Raw genomic sequence first — 20736 nt, forward strand, 5'->3', positions numbered from 1 at the left:
AGATCACCGCGGAAAACCACACAGTCTGGGTCACCATGGAAACCACACAGCCCAGACTCACCCATGGGAAAACCACCCAGCTCACACTGGAAGCCATCTTAATTCAAGATACATAAAAGGATTTAAAAATGTGGAGAGGTTTCATGGTTTAATGCGATGAAATAAAAAGTAGTTTCCTGTATCCTCTCGGTACATCGGATCAGTGGAATGTTGGGACCAGGTTGGGACCGTGGGTGGGAGTTAGAATGACCAGGTAGAACCAGGGGGACAGTTATGACCAGGGGAGTTAGCATGTCGAAGGCGTCTCCAGTGGCAGGGTTTTATGTTCGTTATGTTTATCTGTCATGTTATTCAGCAGTCTGTCCTCCAGGGCAGAAAGTGGGAGCTCTAGCTCTCTGGTTCCTCCAGGTGTTCTGGGCAGGCAGGGTTGCTGGTGGACCGTGCTGGTACCCCAGGATACTCCTAGGGAAGGGGACAGGCTACGGAGGCCCACCCCACCGAGTGGCATCATGGAAGGGGACAGGCTGCGCAGGCCAACCCCCACCCAGATGGCACCAAGCTGGGGGACAGGCTGCGGAGGCCAACCCCTGATCTGAAGCTGAGCTCCGGGGCAGGCAGCAGGGGTTTTCAGGATGCTGACCAGGCAGAAGGCCTGAGCCACTCTTAGGGATGAAGTTCACCTTGTTACGGTCCGGACACAGGAAGGGAGGAATCTCCTGGAGGGGTCTGGGACTGTAAAACAAACACACACCATTGTCATTCAACACTAATATGACAGATATTTATGGTATTTACTGAGCAGAGCCCTTTTCCCTATATAAGAGGCGTAATTCCAGTATGGCCACAAAAAGGCTGTTCTGAGTTAGCTTCTACTATGGTGGGCTCCAGCTAGTTTATAATGCTCTGAGTTAGCTTCTACTATGTGGGCTCTAGCTAGTTTTAAATGTTCTGAGTTAGCTTCTACTATGGTGGGCTCTAGCTAGTTATAATGCTCTGAGTTAGCTTCTACTATGGTGGGCTCCAGCTAGTTATAATGCTCTGAGTAGCTTCTACTATGGTGGGCTCTAGCTAGTTATAATGCTCTGAGTTAGCTTCTACTATGGTGGGCTCCAGCTAGTTTTAATGCTCTGAGTTAGCTTCTACTATGGTGGGCTCTAGCTAGTTTTAATGTTCTGAGTTAGCTTCTACTATGGTGGGCTCTAGCTAGTTATAATGCTCTGAGTTAGCTTCTACTATGGTGGGCTCTAGCTAGTTATAATGCTCTGAGTTAGCTTCTACTATGGTGGGCTCCAGCTAGTTTTAATGCTCTGAGGTTAGCTTCTACTATGGTGGGCTCTAGCTAGTTTTAATGTTCTGAGTTAGCTTCTACTATGGTGGGCTCTAGCTAGTTATAATGCTCTGAGTTAGCTTCTACTATGGTGGGCTCTAGCTAGTTATAATGCTCTGAGTTAGCTTCTACTATGGTGGGCTCCAGCTAGTTTTAATGCTCTGAGTTAGCTTCTACTATCGTGGGCTCTAGCTAGTTATAATGCTCTGAGTTAGCTTCTACTATGGTGGGCTCTAGCTAGTTATAATGCTCTGAGTTAGCTTCTACTATGGTGGGCTCCAGCTAGTTTAATGCTCTGAGTTAGCTTCTACTATCGTGGGCTCCAGCTAGTATAATGCTCTGAGTTAGCTTCTACTATGGTGGGCTCCAGCTAGTTATTAATGCTCTGAGTTAGCTTCTACTATGGTGGGCTGCAGCTAGTTTTAATGTTTCTGAGTTAGCTTCTACTATGGTGGGCTCTAGCTAGTTATAATGCTCTGAGTTAGCTTCTACTATGGTGGGCTCAGCTAGTTATAATGCTCTGAGTTAGCTTCTACTATGGTGGGCTCTAGCTAGTTATAATGCTCTGAGTTAGCTTCTACTATGGTGGGCTCCAGCTAGTTTTAATGCTCTGAGTTAGCTTCTACTATGGTGGGCTCTAGCTAGTTTTAATGTTCTGAGTTAGCTTCTACTATGGTGGGCTCTAGCTAGTTATAATGCTCTGAGTTAGCTTCTACTATGGTGGGCTCTAGCTAGTTATAATGCTCTGAGTTAGCTTCTACTATGGTGGGCTCCAGCTAGTTTTAATGCTCTGAGTTAGCTTCTACTATGGTGGGCTCTAGCTAGTTTTAATGTTCTGAGTTAGCTTCTACTATGGTGGGCTCTAGCTAGTTATAATGCTCTGAGTTAGCTTCTACTATGGTGGGCTCTAGCTAGTTATAATGCTCTGAGTTAGCTTCTACTATGGTGGGCTCCAGCTAGTTTTAATGCTCTGAGTTAGCTTCTACTATCGTGGGCTCTAGCTAGTTATAATGCTCTGAGTTAGCTTCTACTATGGTGGGCTCTAGCTAGTTATAATGCTCTGAGTTAGCTTCTACTATGGTGGGCTCCAGCTAGTTTTAATGCTCTGAGTTAGCTTCTACTATCGTGGGCTCCAGCTAGTTATAATGCTCTGAGTTAGCTTCTACTATGGTGGGCTCCAGCTAGTTATAATGCTCTGAGTTAGCTTCTACTATGGTGGGCTGCAGCTAGTTTTAATGTTCTCAGTTAGCTTCTACTATGGTGGGCTCCAGCTAGTTTTAATGCTCTGAGTTAGCTTCTACTATGGTGGGCTCCAGCTAGTTATAATGCTCTCAGTTAGCTTCTACTTTGATATTACCTGCCGCAAGTGATATGGCGGAAACAATGTGTGGGGGAGGCTGATATGTTAGGAGGAATATGGGGAGGCTGATATGTTAGGAGGAGAGGCTGATCTGTTAGGAGGATATGGGGAGGCTGATCTGTTAGGAGGATATGGGGAGGCTGATATGTTCAGGAGGATATGGGGAGGCTGATCTGTCAGGAGGATATGGGGAGGCTGATATGTTAGGAGGATATGGGGAGGCTGATCTGCTTAGGAGGATATGGGGAGGCTGATCTTTTAGGAGGATATGGGGAGGCTGATCTGTTAGGAGGATATGGGGAGGCTGATATGTTCAGGAGGATATGGGGGAGGCTGATCTGTCAGGAGGATATGGGGAGGCTGATATGTTAGGAGGATATGGGGAGGGCTGATCTGTTAGGAGGATATGGGGAGGCTGCTATGTTCGAGGGAGGATATGGGAGGCTGATATGTCAGGAGGATATGGGGAGGCTGATCTGTTAGGAGGATATGGGGAGGCTGATATGTTCAGGAGGATATGGGGAGGTGATATGTCAGGAGGCTATGGGAGGCTGATATGTCAGGAGGATAGTGGGGAGGCTGATATGTTCAGGAGGATATGGGGAGGCGGATATGCAGGAGGATATGGGGAGGCTGATATGTTAGGAGGCTATGGGGAGGATATGGGGGAGGCTGATATGTTAGGAGGATGGGGAGGATATGGGGAGGCTTATATGTTAGGAGGATATGGGGAGGCTGATATGTTAGGAGGATATGGGGAGGGCTGATCTGTTAGGAGGATATGGGGAGGCTGATATGTTAGGAGGATATGGGGAGGCTGATATGTCAGGAGGATATGGGGAGGAGGCTGATCTGTTAGGAGGATATGGGGGAGGCTGATATGTTCAGGAGGATATGGGGAGGTGATATGTCAGGAGGATATGGGGGAGGCTGATATGTCAGGAGGATTAGGGGAGGCTGATATGTTCAGGAGGGATATGGGGTAGGCTGATATGTCAGGAGGATATGTGGGAGGCTGATATGTTAGGAGGCTATGGGGAGGATATGGGGAGGCTGATATGTTAGGAGGATATGGGGAGGATATGGGGAGGCTGATATGTTAGGAGGATATGGGGAGGCTGATATGTTAGGAGGATATGGGGGAGGCTGATATGTTAGGAGGATATGGGGAGGCTGATATGTTAGGAGGATGTGGGAGGCTGATCGGTTAGGAGGATACGGGGAGGCTGATCTGTCAGGAGGATATGGGGAGGCTGATATGTTGGAGGATATGGGGAGGCTGATCTGTTAGGAGGATATGGTGGAGGCTGATCTGTTAGGAGGATATGGGGAGGCTGATATGTCAGGAGATATGGGGAAGCTGATATGTTCAGGAGGATATGGGAGGGCTGATATGTCAGGAGGATATGGGGAGGCTGATATGTCAGGAGGATGTGTATGCATGTGTCTGTGCCAATGTTTGTGTTGCTTCACAGTCCCCGCTGTTCCATAAGGTGTATTTTATCTGTTTTTTAAATCTGATTCTACTGCTTGCATCAGTTACCTGATGTGGAATAGAGTTTCCATGTAGTCATGGCTCTATTGTAGTACTGTGCTCCTCCCATAGTCTGTTCTGGACTTGGGGACTGTGAAGAGACCTCGTGGTGGCATGTCTTGTGGGGTATACATGGGTGTCTGAGCTGTGTGCCAGTAGTTTAAACAGACCTCTGGTGGCATGTCATTGTGGGGTATGCATGGGTGTCTGAGCTGAATGCCAGTAGTTTAAACAGACCTCTTGGTGGCATGTCTTGTGGGGTATGGATGGGTGTCTGAGCTGAATGCCAGTAGTTTAAAACAGACCATCTGGTGGCATGTCTTGTGGGGTATGGATGGGTGTCTGAGCTGAATGCCAGTAGTTTAAACAGACCTCTGGTGGCATGTCTTGTGGGGTATGGATGGGTGTCTGAGCTGTGCCCCAGTCAGTTTTAAACAGACCTCTGGTGGCATGTCTTGTGGGTATGGGATGGTGTCTGAGCTGTGTGCCAGTAGTTTAGACAGACAGCTCTGTGCATTCAACATGTCAATACCTCTCACAAACAAAGTAGTGATGAAGTCAATCTCTCCTCCACTTTGAGCCAGGAGAGATTGGCATGCATATTATTAATGTTAGCTCTCTGTGTACATCCAAGGGCCAGCCGTGCTGCCCTGTTCTGAGACAATTGCAATTTTCCTAAGTCCTTTTTTGTGGCACCTGACCACACGACTGAACAGTAGTCCAGATGTGACAAATCTAGGGCCTGTAGGACCTGCCTTGTTGATAGTGTTGTTAAGGCAGAGCAGAGCTTTATTATGGACAGACTTTTCCCCATCTTAGCTACTACTGCATCAATATGTTTTGACCATGACAGTTTACAATCCAGGGTAACTCCAAGAAGTTTAGTCACCTCAACTTGCTCAATTTACACATTGTTCATTACAAGATTTAGTTGAGGTTTAGGTTTTAGTGAGTGTTTTGTTCAAAATACAATGCTTTTAGTTTTAGAAATATTTAGGGCTAACTTATTCCTTGCCACCCACTCTGAAACTAACTGCAGATCTTTGTTGAGTGTTGCAGTCATTTCAGTCGCTGTAGTAACTGACGTGCTATACTGTTGAGTTGTCTGCATACATAAACACTCTGTCTTTACTCAAAGTCAGTGGCATGTCGTTAGTAAAAATTTTTAAAAGCAAGGGGCCTAAACAGCTACCCTGGGGAATTCCTGATTCTAACTGGATTATATTTTATAGGCTTCCATTAAAGGACACCCTCTGTGTTCTGTTAGACAAGTAACTCTTTATCCACATTATAGCAGGGGTGTAAAGCCATTATAGCAGGGAGTGTAAAGCCATAACACATACATTTTTCCAGCAGCAGACTATGATCAATAATGTCAAAAGCTGCACATAAGTCTAACAAGACAGCCTCCATAATCATTTTAATCCTCAATTTATCTCAGCCAATCCTCAGTCATTTGTGTAAGTGCTGTGCTTGTTGAGTGTCCTTCCCTATAAGCGTGCTGAAATTCGGTTGTCAATTTGTTTACTGTAAAATAGCATTGTATCTGGTCAAAAAAAAATTCCAGAAGTTTACTAAGGGTTGGTAACAGGCTGATTGGTGGGCTATTTGAGCCAGTAAAGGGGGGTTACTATTCTAGGGTAGAGGAATGACTTCAGCTTCCCTCCAGGCCTGAGGGCACACACTTTCTAACAGGCTTAAATTGAAGATATGGCTAATAAGAATGGCAATATCGTCCGCTATTATCCTCAGTAATTTTCCATCCAAGTTGTCAGACCCCGCTGGCTTGTCATTGTTAATAGACAACAATACTTTTTTTCACCTCTTCCACACTCACTTTACGGAATTCAAAATTACAACGCTTGTCTTTCATAATTTGGTCAGTTATACTTGGTGTGTAGTTTCAGCATTTGTTGTTGGCATGTCATGCCTAAGTTTTACAATCTTGCAATGGAAAAAAATAATGAAAGTAATATCAGTGGGTTTAGTGATGAATGAGCCATCTGATTCAATGAATGAAGGAGCTGAGTTTGCCTTTTTGCCCAACATTTCATTGAAGGGGCTCCAAAGCTTTTACCATCATTCTTTATGTCATTTATCTTTGTTTTCATATTGTAAGTTCTTCTTTTAATTCAGTTTAGTCACATGATTCCTTCATTTGCAGTACGTTTACCAATCGGTTGTGCAGCCAGACCTATATGCCTTTCCTTTTTCCTCATCCCTCTCAACCATAAAATGTTTCAATCCCTCATCAAATCCACGGGGATTTTAACCGTTTTTACAGTCATTTTCTTAATGGGTGCTTATTAGTAACTGGAATCAATTTCATAAATGTGTCCAGTGCAGCGTCTGGTTGCTCCTCATTACACACCACAGACCAGCACATATTCTTCATATCATCAACATATGAAACCTATTGTATGACCTCTTATACACTATATTAGGCCCAGCCTTTGGAACTTTGGTTTCCTAGATATGGCTACTATATTGTGATCACTACATCCTATGGATTTGGATAAGGCGTTGAGGAATTGTTGTTAATGTGTATTGTTATTATGATATTTTAAATGAGAAAGGAGAGGTCAGGGGTTAGGGTCAGGGGTTAGGGTGCACTCTCACAGCCCTCAGGATGTTTAGGGTCAGGGGTTAGGGTTAGGGGTTAGGGGTCAGGGGTTAGGGGTTAGGGTCAGGGTTAGGGTGTACTCTCACAGCCCTCAGGATGGTTAGGGTTAGGGGTTAGGGTAGGGGTTAGGGGGTTAGGGTCAGGGGTTAGGGTCAGGGGTTAGGGGTTAGGGTGTACTCTCACAGCCCTCAGGACGTTTAGGTTCAGGGGTTAGGGGTTAGGGTCAGGGGTTAGGGTGTACTCAGCCCTCAGGATGTTTAGGGTAAGGGGTTAGGGTCAGGGGTTAGGGTCAGGGGGTTAGGGTCAGGGGTTAGGGTCAGGGGTTAGGGTGTACTCTCACAGCCCTCAGGATGTTTAGGGTCAGGGGTTAGGGTTAGGGGTTAGGGTCAGGGGTTAGGGTGTACTCTCACAGCCCTCAGGATGTTTAGGGTCAGGGGTTAGGGTCAGGGGTTAGGGGTCAGGGGTTAGGGTCAGGGGTTAGGGGTTAGGGTGTACTCTCACAGCCCTCAGGACGTTTAGGGTTAGGGGTTAGGGTCAGGGGTTAAGGTTAGGGGTTAGGGTCAGGGGTTAGGGTTAGGGGTTAGGGGTTAGGTTCAGGGTTTAGGGTTAGGCTGTACTCACAGCCCTCAGGACGTTTAGGGTTAGGGGTCAGGGGTTAGGGGTCAGGGGTTAGGGTTAGGGGTTAGGCTGTACTCACAGTGACTCCTCAAAGACCTTGACCTTCTCACAGCCCTCAGGATGGTTAGGGTTAGGGGTTAGGGGTTAGGGTTAGGGTCAGGGGTTAGGGTCAGGGTTTAGGCTGTACTCACAGTGACTCCTCAAAGACCTTGACCTTCTCACAGCCCTCCGGCGGCTCCCTCTTGAACATGTAGCTGTTGTTGGGCTTCGGAGACGCTGCATACTGGAGAGGAGAGCAGGGACCCAGATCTGAGGACAGACAGACAGACAGGCAGGCAGGCAGGCAGGCAGGCAGGCAGGCAGGCAGGCAGGCAGGCAGGCAGGCAGGCAGGCAGCAGGCAGACAGACAGACAGACAGACAGACAGACAGACAGACAGACAGACAGACAGACAGACAGAGAGAGGACAGACAGACAGACAGACAGACAGACAGACAGACAGACAGACAGACAGACAGAGAGCAGGTCAGTCACAATATTCAGGGTGAGGGGGACAAAGCTATGGATGTGTGTGTGTGTGTGTGTGTGTGTGTGTACCTTTCTCCTCTGCGGGGTAGGGGCTGCCTCCTCCCATATCGTTGAGGATGGTGAGGTAGGAGGGAGAGATGGAGTCGGGCCGGCTGCTTGCTGTTGCTATGCTTACCGCCCCCGAGGCCCCCCCCTGAGGGGGTCTGCGTGTCGATGCTTCGGGTGGAGCTGCTGCGCTGGAGGGGGATGGGTGGGGGGGCGCGGTGCCCGTCTGGGACATCCTGGGGCTGAACCCAAAAGCACACATAAATAATAACACTTGATTTGTGGTGTGTGTGTGTGTGTGTGTGTCTGTGTGTGTGTGTGTCTGTGTGTGTGTGTGTGTGTGTGTGGTGTGTGTGTGTGTGTGTGTGGTGTGTGTGTGTGTGTGTGTGTGTGTGTGTGGTCTGTGTGTGTGTGTGTGTTGTGTGTGGGTGTGTGTGTGTGTGTGTGTGTGTGTGTGTGTGTGTGTGTGTGTGTGTGTGTGAACGAGGACTCACAATAATGACCTCATCTCGTAGTTGCGGTGTATCGCGGATGATGATGCGTTCGATCTCCTGGTTGAGACCCTCCACGCTGTTCCGGAAGCGCGGCGCCGTCGACTTGGGGACGGGGATCAGGATGGTCTTATTGGGCATCTGGGCCTTACATACAGACAGGGGAAAGGTTAGTGGTAGAGTTAGGGTTAACCCTTAGAGATGGGGTTAGGGTTAACCTGAGAGATGGGGTTAGGGTTAACCCTTAAGAGATGGGGTTAGGGTTAACCCTGAGAGATGGGGTAAGGGTTAACCCTTAGAGATGGGGTTAGGGTTAACCCTGAGAGATGGAGTTAGGGTTAACCCTTAGAGATGGGGTTAGGTTAACCCTGAGAGATGGGGTTAGGGTTAACCCTTAGAGATGGGGTTAGGGTTAACCCTGAGAGATGGGGTAAGGGTTAACCCTTAGAGATGGGTTAGGGTTAACCCTGAGAGATGGGGTTAGGGTTAACCCTTAGACATGGGTTAGGGTTAACCCTTAGAGATGGGGTTAGGGTTAACCCTTAGAGATGGGGTTAGGGTTACCCTTAGAGATGGGGTTAGGGTTAACCCTTAGAGATGGGTTAACCCTTATTCGGCATCTGGGCCTAGAGACACAGAGAGAGAAACCCTGTCTCCCATTCTGCTACACCTTCACAATACACAGAGAAACCCTGTCTATAGCTATCATCCTTCACACAATAGCACAGAGAAACCCTGTCTACTGCTACACCGTTCACAATACACAGAGAAACCCTGTCTACTGCTACACCTTCACAATACACAGAGAAACCCTGTCTACCATACTGCTACACCTATCACAATACACAGAGAAAACCCTGTCTACTGCTACACACTTCACAATACACAGAGAAACCCTGTCTACTGCTACACCTTCACAATACACAGAGAACCCTGTCCCCCATACTGCTTACACCTTCACAATACACAGAGAACCCTGTCCCCATACTGCTACACCTTCACAATACACAGAGAAACCCTGTCTACCATACTGCTACACCTTCACAATACACAGAGAAACCCTGTCCCCCATACTGCTACACCTTCACAATACACAGAAGAGAAACCCTGTCTACCATACTGCTACACCTTCACAATACACAGAGAAAACCCTGTCCCCATACTGCTACACCTTCACAATACACAGAGAAAACCCTGTCCCCATACTGCCTACACCTTCACAATACACAGAGAAAACCCTGTCTACTGCACACCTTCACAATACACGAGAAACCCTGTCTACTGCTACACCTTCACAATACACAGAGAAACCCTGTCCCCCATACTGCTACACCTATCACAATACACAGAGAAACCCTGTCTACTGCTACACCTCACATACACGAGAAACCCTGTCTACCATACTGCTACACCTTCACAATACACAGAGAAACCCTGTCCCCCATACTGCTACACCTTCACAATACACAGAGAAACCCTGTCTACCATCCTGCTACACCTTCACAATACACAGAGCACCCTGTCCCCCATACTGCTACACCTTCACAATACACAGAGAAACCCTGTCTACTGCTACACCTTCACCAATACACAGAGAGAAACCCTGTCCCCCATACTGCTACACCTTCACAATTACACAGAGAAACCCTGTCTACTGCTACACCTTCACAATACACAGGAAACTCTGTCTACCATACTGTACACCTTCACAATACACAGAGAAAACCCTGTCCCCCCATACTGCTACACCTTCACAATACACAGAGAAACCCTGTCCCCATACTGCTACACCTTCACAATACACAGAGAACCCTGTCTATACCATACTGCTACACCTTCACAATACACAGAGAAACCCTGTCTACTGCTACACCTTCACAATACACAGAGAAACCCTGTGCTACCATACTGCTACACCTTCACAATACACAGAGAAACCCTGTCTACTGGCTACACCTTCACAATACACAGAGAAACCCTGTCCCCCATACTGCTACACCTTCACAATACACAGAGAAACCCTGTCCCCATACTGCTACACCTTCACAATACACAGAGAAACCCTGTCTACTGCTACACCTTCACAATACACAGAGAAACCCTGTCCCCCATACTTGCTACCCTTCACAATACCAGAGAAACCCTGTCTATGCTACAAAACACTTCACAATACACAGAGAAACCCTGTCCCCCATACTGCTACACCTTCACAATACACAGAGAAACCCTGTCTACCATACTGCTACACCTTCACAATACACAGAGACACCCTGTCCCCCATACTGCTACACCTTCACAATACACAGAGAAACCCTGTCTACTGCTACACCTTCACAATACACAGAGAAACCCTGTCTACCATACTGCTACCACCTTCACAATACACAGAGAAACCCTGTCTCCCATTCTGCTACACCTTCACAATACACAGAGAAACCCTGTCTACTGCTACACCTTCACAATACACAGAGAAACCCTGTCCCCATACTGCTACACACCTTCACAATACACAGAGAAACCCTGTCCCCATACTGCTACACCTTCACAATACACAGAGAAACCCTGTCTACTGCTACAACCTTCACAATACACAGAGAAACCCTGTCTACCATACTGCTACACCTTCACAATACACAGAGAAACCCTGTCTACCATACTGCTACACCTTCACAATACACAGAGAAACCCTGTCTACCATACTGCTACACCTTCACAATACACAGAGAAACCCTGTCTACTGCTACACCTTCACAATACACAGAGAAACCCTGTCTACTGCTACACCTTCACAATACACAGAGAAACCCTGTCCCCCATACTGCTACCCCTTCACAATACACAGAGAAACCCTGCCTACTGCTACACCTTCACAATACACAGAGAAACCCTGTCCCCATACTGCTACACCTTCACAATACACAGAGAAACCCTGTCTACTGCTACACCTTCACAATACACAGAGAAACCCTGTCCCCATACTGCTACACCTTCACAATACACAGAGAAACCCTGTCTCCATACTGCTACACCTTCACAATACACAGAGAAACCCTGTCTACCATTCTGCTACACCTTCACAATACACGAGAAACCCTGTCTACCATACTGCTACACCTTCACAATACCTAGAGAAACCCTGTCTACTACTGCTACACCTTCACAATACACAAAGAAACCCTGTCCCCCATACTGCTACACCTTCACAATACACAGAGAAACCCTGTCTACTGCTACACCCACATTCACAATACACAGAGAAACCCTGTCTACTGCTACACCTTCACAATACACAGAGAAACCCTGTCTACTGCTACACCTTCACAATACACAGAGAAACCCTGTCTACCATACTGCTACACCTACACTTCACAATACACAGAGAAACCCTGTCCCCCATACTGCTACACCTTCACAATACACAGAGAAACCCTGTCCCCCTACCGCTACCCTTCACAATACACAGAGAAACCCTGTCTACCATACTGCTACACCTTCACAATACACAGAGAAACCCTGTCCCCATACTGCTACACCTTCACAATACACAGAGAAACCCTGTCTACCATACTGCTACACCTTCACAATACACAGAGAAACCCTGTCTACTGCTACACCTTCACAATACACAGAGAAACCCTGTCTACTGCTACACCTTCACAATACACAGAAACCCTGTCCCCCATACTGCTACACCTTCACAATACACAGAGAAACCCTGTCCCCATACTGCTACACCTTCACAATACACAGAGAAACCCTGTCTACCATACTGCTACACCTTCACAATACACAGAGAAACCCTGTCTACCATACTGCTACACCTTCACAATACACAGAGAAACCCTGTCCCCCATACTGCTACACCTTCACAATACACAGAGAAACCCTGTCTACCATACTGCTACACCTTCACAATACACAGAGAAACCCTGTCTACCATACTGCTACACCTTCACAATACACAGAGAAACCCTGTCTACTGCTACACCTTCACAATACACAGAGAAACCCTGTCCCCCATACTGCTACAACTGCTACCTTCACAATACACAGAGAAACCCTGTCTACTGCTACAACCTTCACAATACACAGAGAAACTCTGTCTACCATACTGCTACAACCTTCACAATACACAGAGAAACCCTGTCCCCCATACTGCTACACCCTTCACAATACACAGAGAAACCCTGTCTACTGCTACACCTTCACAATACACAGAGAAACCCTGTCCCCCATACTGCTACACCTTCACAATACACAGAGAAACCCTGTCTACTGCTACACCTCACAATACACAGAAGAACACTGTCCCCCATACTGCTGCTACACCTTCACAATACACAGAGAAACCCTGTCTACCATACTGCTACACCTTCACAATACACAGAGAAACCCTGTCTACTGCTACACCTTCACAATACACAGAGAAACTCTGTCCCCATACTGCTACACCTTCACAATACACAGAGAAACCCTGTCCCCCATACTGCTACAACACTTCACAATACACAGAGAAACCCTGTCCCCCTACTGCTACTAGCTGCTACACCTTCACAATACACAGAGAAACCCTGTCTACTGCTACACCTTCACAATACACAGAGAAACCCTGTCTACTGCTACACCTTCACAATACACAGAGAAACCCTGTCTACTGCTACACCTTCACAATACACAAGAAACCCTGTCCCCCATACTGCTACACCTTCACAATACACAGAGAAACCCTGTCCCCATACTGCTACAACCTTCACAATACACAGAGAACCCTGTCTACCATACTGCTACACCTTCACAATACACAGAGAAACCCTGTCTACCATACTGCTACACCTTCACAATACACAGAGAAACCCTGTCTACTGCTACACCCTTCACAATACACAGAAAACCCTGTCCCCCATACTGCTACACCCTTCACAATACACAGAGAAACCCTGTCTACCATACTGCTACAACAAAAAGAAAAACTGCTACACCTTCACAATACACAGAGAAACCCTGTCCCCATACTGCTACACCTTCACAATACACAGAGAAACCCTGTCCCCATACTGCTACAAACGACTTCACAATACACAGAGAAACCCTGTCCCCCATACTGCTACACACCTTCACAATACACAGAGAAACCCTGTCCCCATACTGCTACACCTTCACAATACACAGAGAAACCCTGTCCCCATACTGCTACACACTTCACATACACAGAGAAACCCTGTCCCCCATACTGCTACACTACTCTCACACATACACAGAGAAACCCTGTCCCCATACTGCTACACCTTCACAATACACAGAGAAACCCTGTCCCCATACTGCTACACCCTTCACAATACACAGAGAAACCCTGTCCCCCATACTGCTACAATTCTCACAACACAAAACCCAGGACACTTCACAATACACAGAGAAACCCTGTCCCCCATACTGCTACACCTTCACAATACACAGAGAAACCCTGTCTACTGCTCACACCTTCACAATACACAGAGAAACCCTGTCCCCATACTGCTACACCTTCACAATACACAGAGAAACCCTGTCCCATACATACTGCTACAACCTTCACAATACACAGAGAAACCCGTCCCCATACTGCTACACCTTCACAATACACAGAGAAACCCTGTCCCCCATACTGCTACACCTTCACAATACACAGAGAAACCCTGTCCCCCATACTGCTACACCTTCACAATACACAGAAACCCTGTCCCCCATACTGCTACACCTTCACAATACACAGAGAAACCCTGTCCCCATACTGCTACACACCCACTTCACAATACACAGAGAAACCCTGTCCCCATACTGCTACACCCTTCACAATACACAGAAACCCTGTCCCCATACTGCTACACCTTCACAATACACAGAGAAACCCTGTCCCCATACTGCTACACCTTCACAATACACAGAGAAACCCTGTCCCCATACTGCTACACCTTCACAATCACAGAGAAACCCTGTCTACCATGCTACACCTTCACAATACACAGAGAAACCCTGTCCCCATACTGCTACTACACACCTTCACAATACACAGAGAAACCCTGTCTACTGCTACACCTTCACAATACCAGAGAAACCCTGTCTACTGCTACACCTTCACAATACACAGAGAAACCCTTCCCCCATACTGCTACACCTTCACAATACACAGAGAAACCCTGTCCCCATACTGCTACACAACTGCTACCTTCACAATACACAGAGAAACCCTGTCCCCTTGCTCCGAGCACGAGGGGGGGGGGGGGGTCGGTGTATGAGTCCAAATCAAAGTATGTGAAACGCATCATGGAGGCCACTTCTCAAACTCCGTTTGTACATAATTTCACGCGTTGATGCAAGTTTTCAGTCATCATCATGCGGATAGTATGCAAAGAAATATGATGCCCGACGTGAAAAATGATGCAACATTATTTGAGCTGAAGTGAGAGAAAATACACCCCTGATTTCAGAATGAAATGTTGCCTGTTTCACATCTTAGAAGTTGCCCGACTACAATTTTATCTTCTTGCTACGTTGATAAATACATGCTGTGTTAATTTTGGGATGTTTACCTGCCTTCGAGCTGTAGATTGCAGCCCATAATAAGTCATTAGGGCTAACTGGCTAGCTACTAGTACTGTAGCTAGCTAGATAGCCACTAAGAATTGTTTAGCTAGCTACCCATGAAGAATTTACATCTATCTTGCATAATATTAGTTTTATGTCATTTTGCCTGTTATACTATCTGGTTAGCTACATTATTCCGATTCACATATAGCTAGCTGATAGTTATGAAGTAAAATGGTTGCTTTGTGTATATCCTGTTCGTCTCTATTGTCACCGTTGTCCAGGCTGGAAGAAGGTTCAGGGATGGATAAGTCCATAGTAAGTCTATTTATTTTTTTTACCTTTATTTAACTAGGCAAGTCAGTTAAGAACAAATTCTTATTTACAATGACGGCCTACAGGGGAACAGTGGGTTAACTGCCTTGTTCAGGGGCAGTACGACAGATTTTTAACTTGTCAGCTCGGGGATTCGATCTTGCAACCTTCGGTTACTAGTCCAACGCTCTAACCACTAGGCTACACTGCCGCCGTCTGTAGGGCTAGGTGGCTAGCTAGCTACCCACAAAAATGTAAATCTACCTATTTAACCATAACCCTTGCATAACATTAGTTTTAGGTTGTTTTTGCCTGTTTAACTAGCTGGCTAGCCAGATTATTACGGTTCACATTTCCAGCTGATTATTATGCAGTAAAACGTTTACTTTGTATGTCTCTTGTTTGGTCTCTTTTGTTGCCTTTGTCGTTGCGGGAAGAGGATCAGGGAATGGGGAGATGCAGCGTGAGATAATACCCGAGGTGGAGTGGGGTCAGGGAAGGTCAGGGAATGGGGAGATGCAGCGTGAGATAATACCCGAGGTGGAGTGGGGTCAGGGAAGGGTCAGGAATGGGAGATGCAGCGTAGATAATACCCGAGGTGGAGTGGGGTCAGGGAAGGATCAGGGAATGGGGAGATGCAGCGTGAGATAATACCCGAGGTGGAGTGGGGTCAGGGAAGGGTCAGGGAATGGGGAGATGCAGCGTGAGATAATACCCGAGGTGGAGTGGGGTCAGGGAAGGATCAGGAATGGGGAGATGCAGCGTGAGATAATACCCAAGGTGGAGTGGGGTCAGGGAAGGATCAGGGAATGGGGAGATGCAGCGTGAGATAATACACGAGGTGGAGTGCGAGAGCTTCTCAAATGTATCGTTTTATACATTCTCCCCACACTCTCGTCCTGACAAGAACGCACTCAAAAGAATATGGTAGGAGAATGTACTCAGAGCATCAGAATGTGGAGAACGGCAGTATGAATACTGAGAAACAACCAGAGAAACCATGTCTACCATACAGTTAGGATGAGGATACACTCTGCAATTAAAGGTTAGGGTACTCTCTATAACTAAAGGTTAGGGTTAGGGTACTCTGTAACTAAAGGTTAGGGTACTCTGTAACTAAAGGTTAGGGTACTCTCTGTAACTAAAGGTTAGGGTACTCTCTGTAACTAAAGGTTAGGGTTAGGGTACTCTGTAACTAAGGTTAGGGTACTCTCTGTAACTAAAGGTTAGGGTACTCTCTATAACTAAAGGTTAGGGTTAGGGTACTCTCTGTAACTAAAGGTTAGGGTACTCTCTGTAACTAAAGGTTAGGGTACTCTCTATAACTAAAGGTTAGGGTACTCTCTGTAACTAAAGGTTAGGGTACTCTCTGTAACTAAAGGTTAGGGTACTCTCTGTAACTAAAGGTTAGGGTACTCTCTGTAACTAAAGGTTAGGGTACTCTCTATAACTAAAGGTTAGGGTACTCTCTGTAACTAAAGGTTAGGGTACTCTCTATACTAAAGGTTAGGGTACTCTCTGTAACTAAAGGTTAGGGTATTCTCTATAACTAAAGGTTAGGGTACTCTCTGTAACTAAAGGTTAGGGTACTCTCTATAACTAAAGGTTAGGGTACTCTCTATAACTAAAGGTTAGGGTTAGGGTACTCTCTGTAACTAAAGGTTAGGGTACTCTCTATAACTAAAGGTTAGGGTACTCTCTATAACTAAAGGTTAGGGTACTCTCTGTAACTAAAGGTTAGGGTACTCTCTATAACTAAAGGTTAGGGTACTCTCTGTAACTAAAGGTTAGGGTTAGGGTACTCTCTGTAACTAAAGGTTAGGGTACTCTCTGTAACTAAAGGTTAGGGTTAGGGTACTCTCTGTAACTAAAGGTTAGGATACTCTCTGTAACTAAACGTTAGGGTACTCTCTATAACTAAAGGTTAGGGTTAGGGTACTCTCTGTAACTAAAGGTTAGGGTACTCTCTATAACTAAAGGTTAGGGTACTCTCTGTAACTAAGGTTAGGGTTAGGGTATCTCTGTAACTAAAGGTTAGGGTTCTCTCTGTAACTAAATGTTAGGGTACTCTCTGTAACTAAAGGTTAGGGTTAGGGTACTCTCTGTAACTAAAGGTTAGGGTACTCTCTATAACTAAAGGTTAGGGTACTCTCTGTAACTAAAGGTTAGGGTTAGGGTACTCTATAACTAAAGGTTAGGGTACTCTCTGTAACTAAAGGTTAGGGTTAGGGTACTCTCTGTAACTAAAGGTTAGGGTACTCTCTATAACTAAAGGTTAGGGTACTCTCTGTAACTAAAGGTTAGGGTACTCTCTATAACTAAAGGTTAGGGTACTCTCTGTAACTAAAGGTTAGGGTACTCTCTGTAACTAAAGGTTAGGGTTGGGGTACTCTCTGTAACTAAAGTTAGGGTACTCTCTGTAACTAAAGGTTAGGGTTAGGGTACTCTCTGTAACTAAAGGTTAGGGTACTCTCTGTAACTAAAGGTTAGGGTACTCTCTATAACTAAAGGTTAGGGTACTCTCTGTAACTAAAGGTTAGGGTACTCTCTGTAACTAAAGGTTAGGGTACTCTCTGTAACTAAAGGTTAGGGTACTCTCTGTAACTAAAGGTTAGGGTACTCTCTGTAACTAAAGGTTAGGGTACTCTCTATAACTAAAGGTTAGGGTACTCTCTGTAACTAAAGGTTAGGGTACTCTCTATAACTAAAGGTTAGGGTACTCTCTGTAACTAAAGGTTAGGGTACTCTCTGTAACTAAAGGTTAGGGTACTCTCTGTAACTAAAGGTTAGGGTACTCTCTATAACTAAAGGTTAGGGTTAGGGTACTCTGTAACTAAAGGTTAGGGTACTCTCTATAACTAAAGGTTAGGGTACTCTCTATAACTAAAGGTTAGGGTACTCTCTATAACTAAAGGTTAGGGTACTCTCTGTAACTAAAAGTTAGGGTATTCTCTGTAACTAAAGGTTAGGGTACTCTCTGTAACTAAAGGTTAGGGTTAGGGTACTCTCTGTAACTAAAGGTTAGGGTACTCTCTGTAACTAAAGGTTAGGGTACTCTCTGTAACTAAAGGTTAGGGTTAGGGTATTCTCTATAACTAAAGGTCAGGGTACTCTCTGTAACTAAAGGTTAGGGTACTCTCTATAACTAAAGGTTAGGGTTAGGGTACTCTCTATAACTAAAGGTTAGGGTACTCTCTATAACTAAAGGTTAGGGTACTCTCTATAACTAAAGGTTAGGGTACTCTCTGTAACTAAAGGTTAGGGTTAGGGTACTCTCTGTAACTCAAGGTTAGGGTACTCTCTATAACTAAAGGTCAGGGTACTCTCTATAACTAAAGGTTAGGGTACTCTCTGTAACTAAAGGTTAGGGTACTCTCTGTAACTAAAGGTTAGGGTTAGGGTACTCTCTGTAACTAAAGGTTAGGGTACTCTCTATAACTAAAGGTTAGGGTACTCTCTATAACTAAAGGTTAGGGTACTCTCTGTAACTAAAGGTTAGGGTACTCTCTATAACTAAAGGTTAGGGTACTCTCTGTAACTAAAGGTTAGGGTACTCTCTGTAACTAAAGGTTAGGGTACTCTCTGTAACTAAAGGTTAGGGTACTCTCTGTAACTAAAGGTTAGGGTTAGGGTACTCTCTGTAACTAAAGGTTAGGGTACTCTCTGTAACTAAATGTTAGGGTACTCTGTAACTAAAGGTTAGGGTACTCTCTGTAACTAAAGGTTAGGGTACTCTCTATAACTAAAGGTTAGGGTACTCTCTATAACTAAAGGTTAGGGTACTCTCTGTAACTAAAGGTTAGGGTTAGGGTACTCTCTATAACTAAAGGTTAGGGTACTCTCTATAACTAAAGGTTAGGGTACTCTCTGTAACTAAAGGTTAGGGTACTCTCTGTAACTAAAGGTTAGGGTACTCTCTGTAACTAAAGGTTAGGGTACTCTCTGTAACTAAAGGTTAAGGTTAGGGTATTCTCTGTAACTAAAGGTTAGGGGAAGGAGTAGATAGAATGAGGCTCAGGGTAGGGTACCTGTGACTGGATGATGGCAGCATGACTACCGTTGAAGGGGGACTTGCGGTCCTTGTCCCTGCGGTGACGGCTGCTGCGCTTACTACGCTGGAGTTGCTGTCGTAATTTAGCAATCTGGAGGAGAGAAGAGTTACTGGGTTAGGGGGTATATTGGTAGGATGTTATCTAATTTAGCAATCTGGAGGAGAGAAGAGTTACTGGGTTAGGGAGTATATTGGTAGGATGTTATCTAAGCACGAAGATGTGGAGAGTCACTATGTTGTAACTATGTTGTAACTATGTTGTCATTATGTTGTCATTATGTTTCACTATGTTGTCATTATGTTGTCACTATGTTGTCATTATGTTGTCATTATGTTGTCACTATGTTGTCACTATGTTGTCATTATGTTGTAACTATGTTGTTATTATGTTGTCACTATGTTGTCACTATGTTGTCACTATGTTGTCAGTATGTTGTCACTATGTTGTCACTATGTTGTTATTATGTTGTCATTATGTTGTCACTATGTTGTCATTATGTTGTTACTATGTTGTCACTATGTTGTCACTATGTTGTTATTATGTTGTCATTATGTTGTCATTATGTTGTCACTATGTTGTAACTATGTTGTCACTATGTTGTTATTATGTTGTTACTATGTTGTCAGTATGTTGTAACTATGTAGTTATTATGTTGTCACTATGTTGTAACTATGTAGTTATTATGTTGTCAATATGTTGTCACTATGTTGTCACTATGTTGTCACTATGTTGTTATTATGTTGTCACTATGTTGTCACTATGTTGTCATTATGTTGTAACTATGTTGTTATTATGTTGTAACTATGTTGTCAGTATGTTGTAACTATGTTGTCAGTATGTTGTTATTATGTTGTCACTATGTTGTCACTATGTTGTTATTATGTTGTCACTATGTTGTTATTATGTTGTCATTATGTTGTCATTATGTTGTCACTATGTTGTAACTATGTTGTCACTATGTTGTAACTATGTTGTCACTATGTTGTTATTATGTTGTTACTATGTTGTCAGTATGTTGTAACTATGTAGTTATTATGTTGTCACTATGTTGTCAGTATGTTGTAACTATGTAGTTATTATGTTGTCACTATGTTGTAACTATGTAGTTATTATGTTGTCACTATGTTGTAACTATGTAGTTATTATGTTGTCACTATGTTGTCACTATGTTGTTATTATGTTGTCACTATGTTGTCACTATGTTGTCATTATGTTGTAACTATGTTGTTATTATGTTGTAACTATGTTGTCAGTATGTTGTAACTATGTTGTCAATATGTTGT

At 44.9% G+C, this 20736-nt stretch overlaps 1 pseudogene; it reads right to left on the bottom strand.

Annotated features, from left to right (window-relative positions):
• Positions 1-387: 387 nt before the first annotated feature.
• On the bottom strand, positions 388-19567 carry LOC115189994 (protein FAM117B-like; annotated as a pseudogene).
• Between the last annotated feature and the right edge of the window lie 1169 nt (positions 19568-20736).

This window comes from Salmo trutta, unplaced genomic scaffold (genome assembly GCF_901001165.1).
Source record: "Salmo trutta unplaced genomic scaffold, fSalTru1.1, whole genome shotgun sequence".
NCBI lineage: Eukaryota > Metazoa > Chordata > Actinopteri > Salmoniformes > Salmonidae > Salmo > Salmo trutta.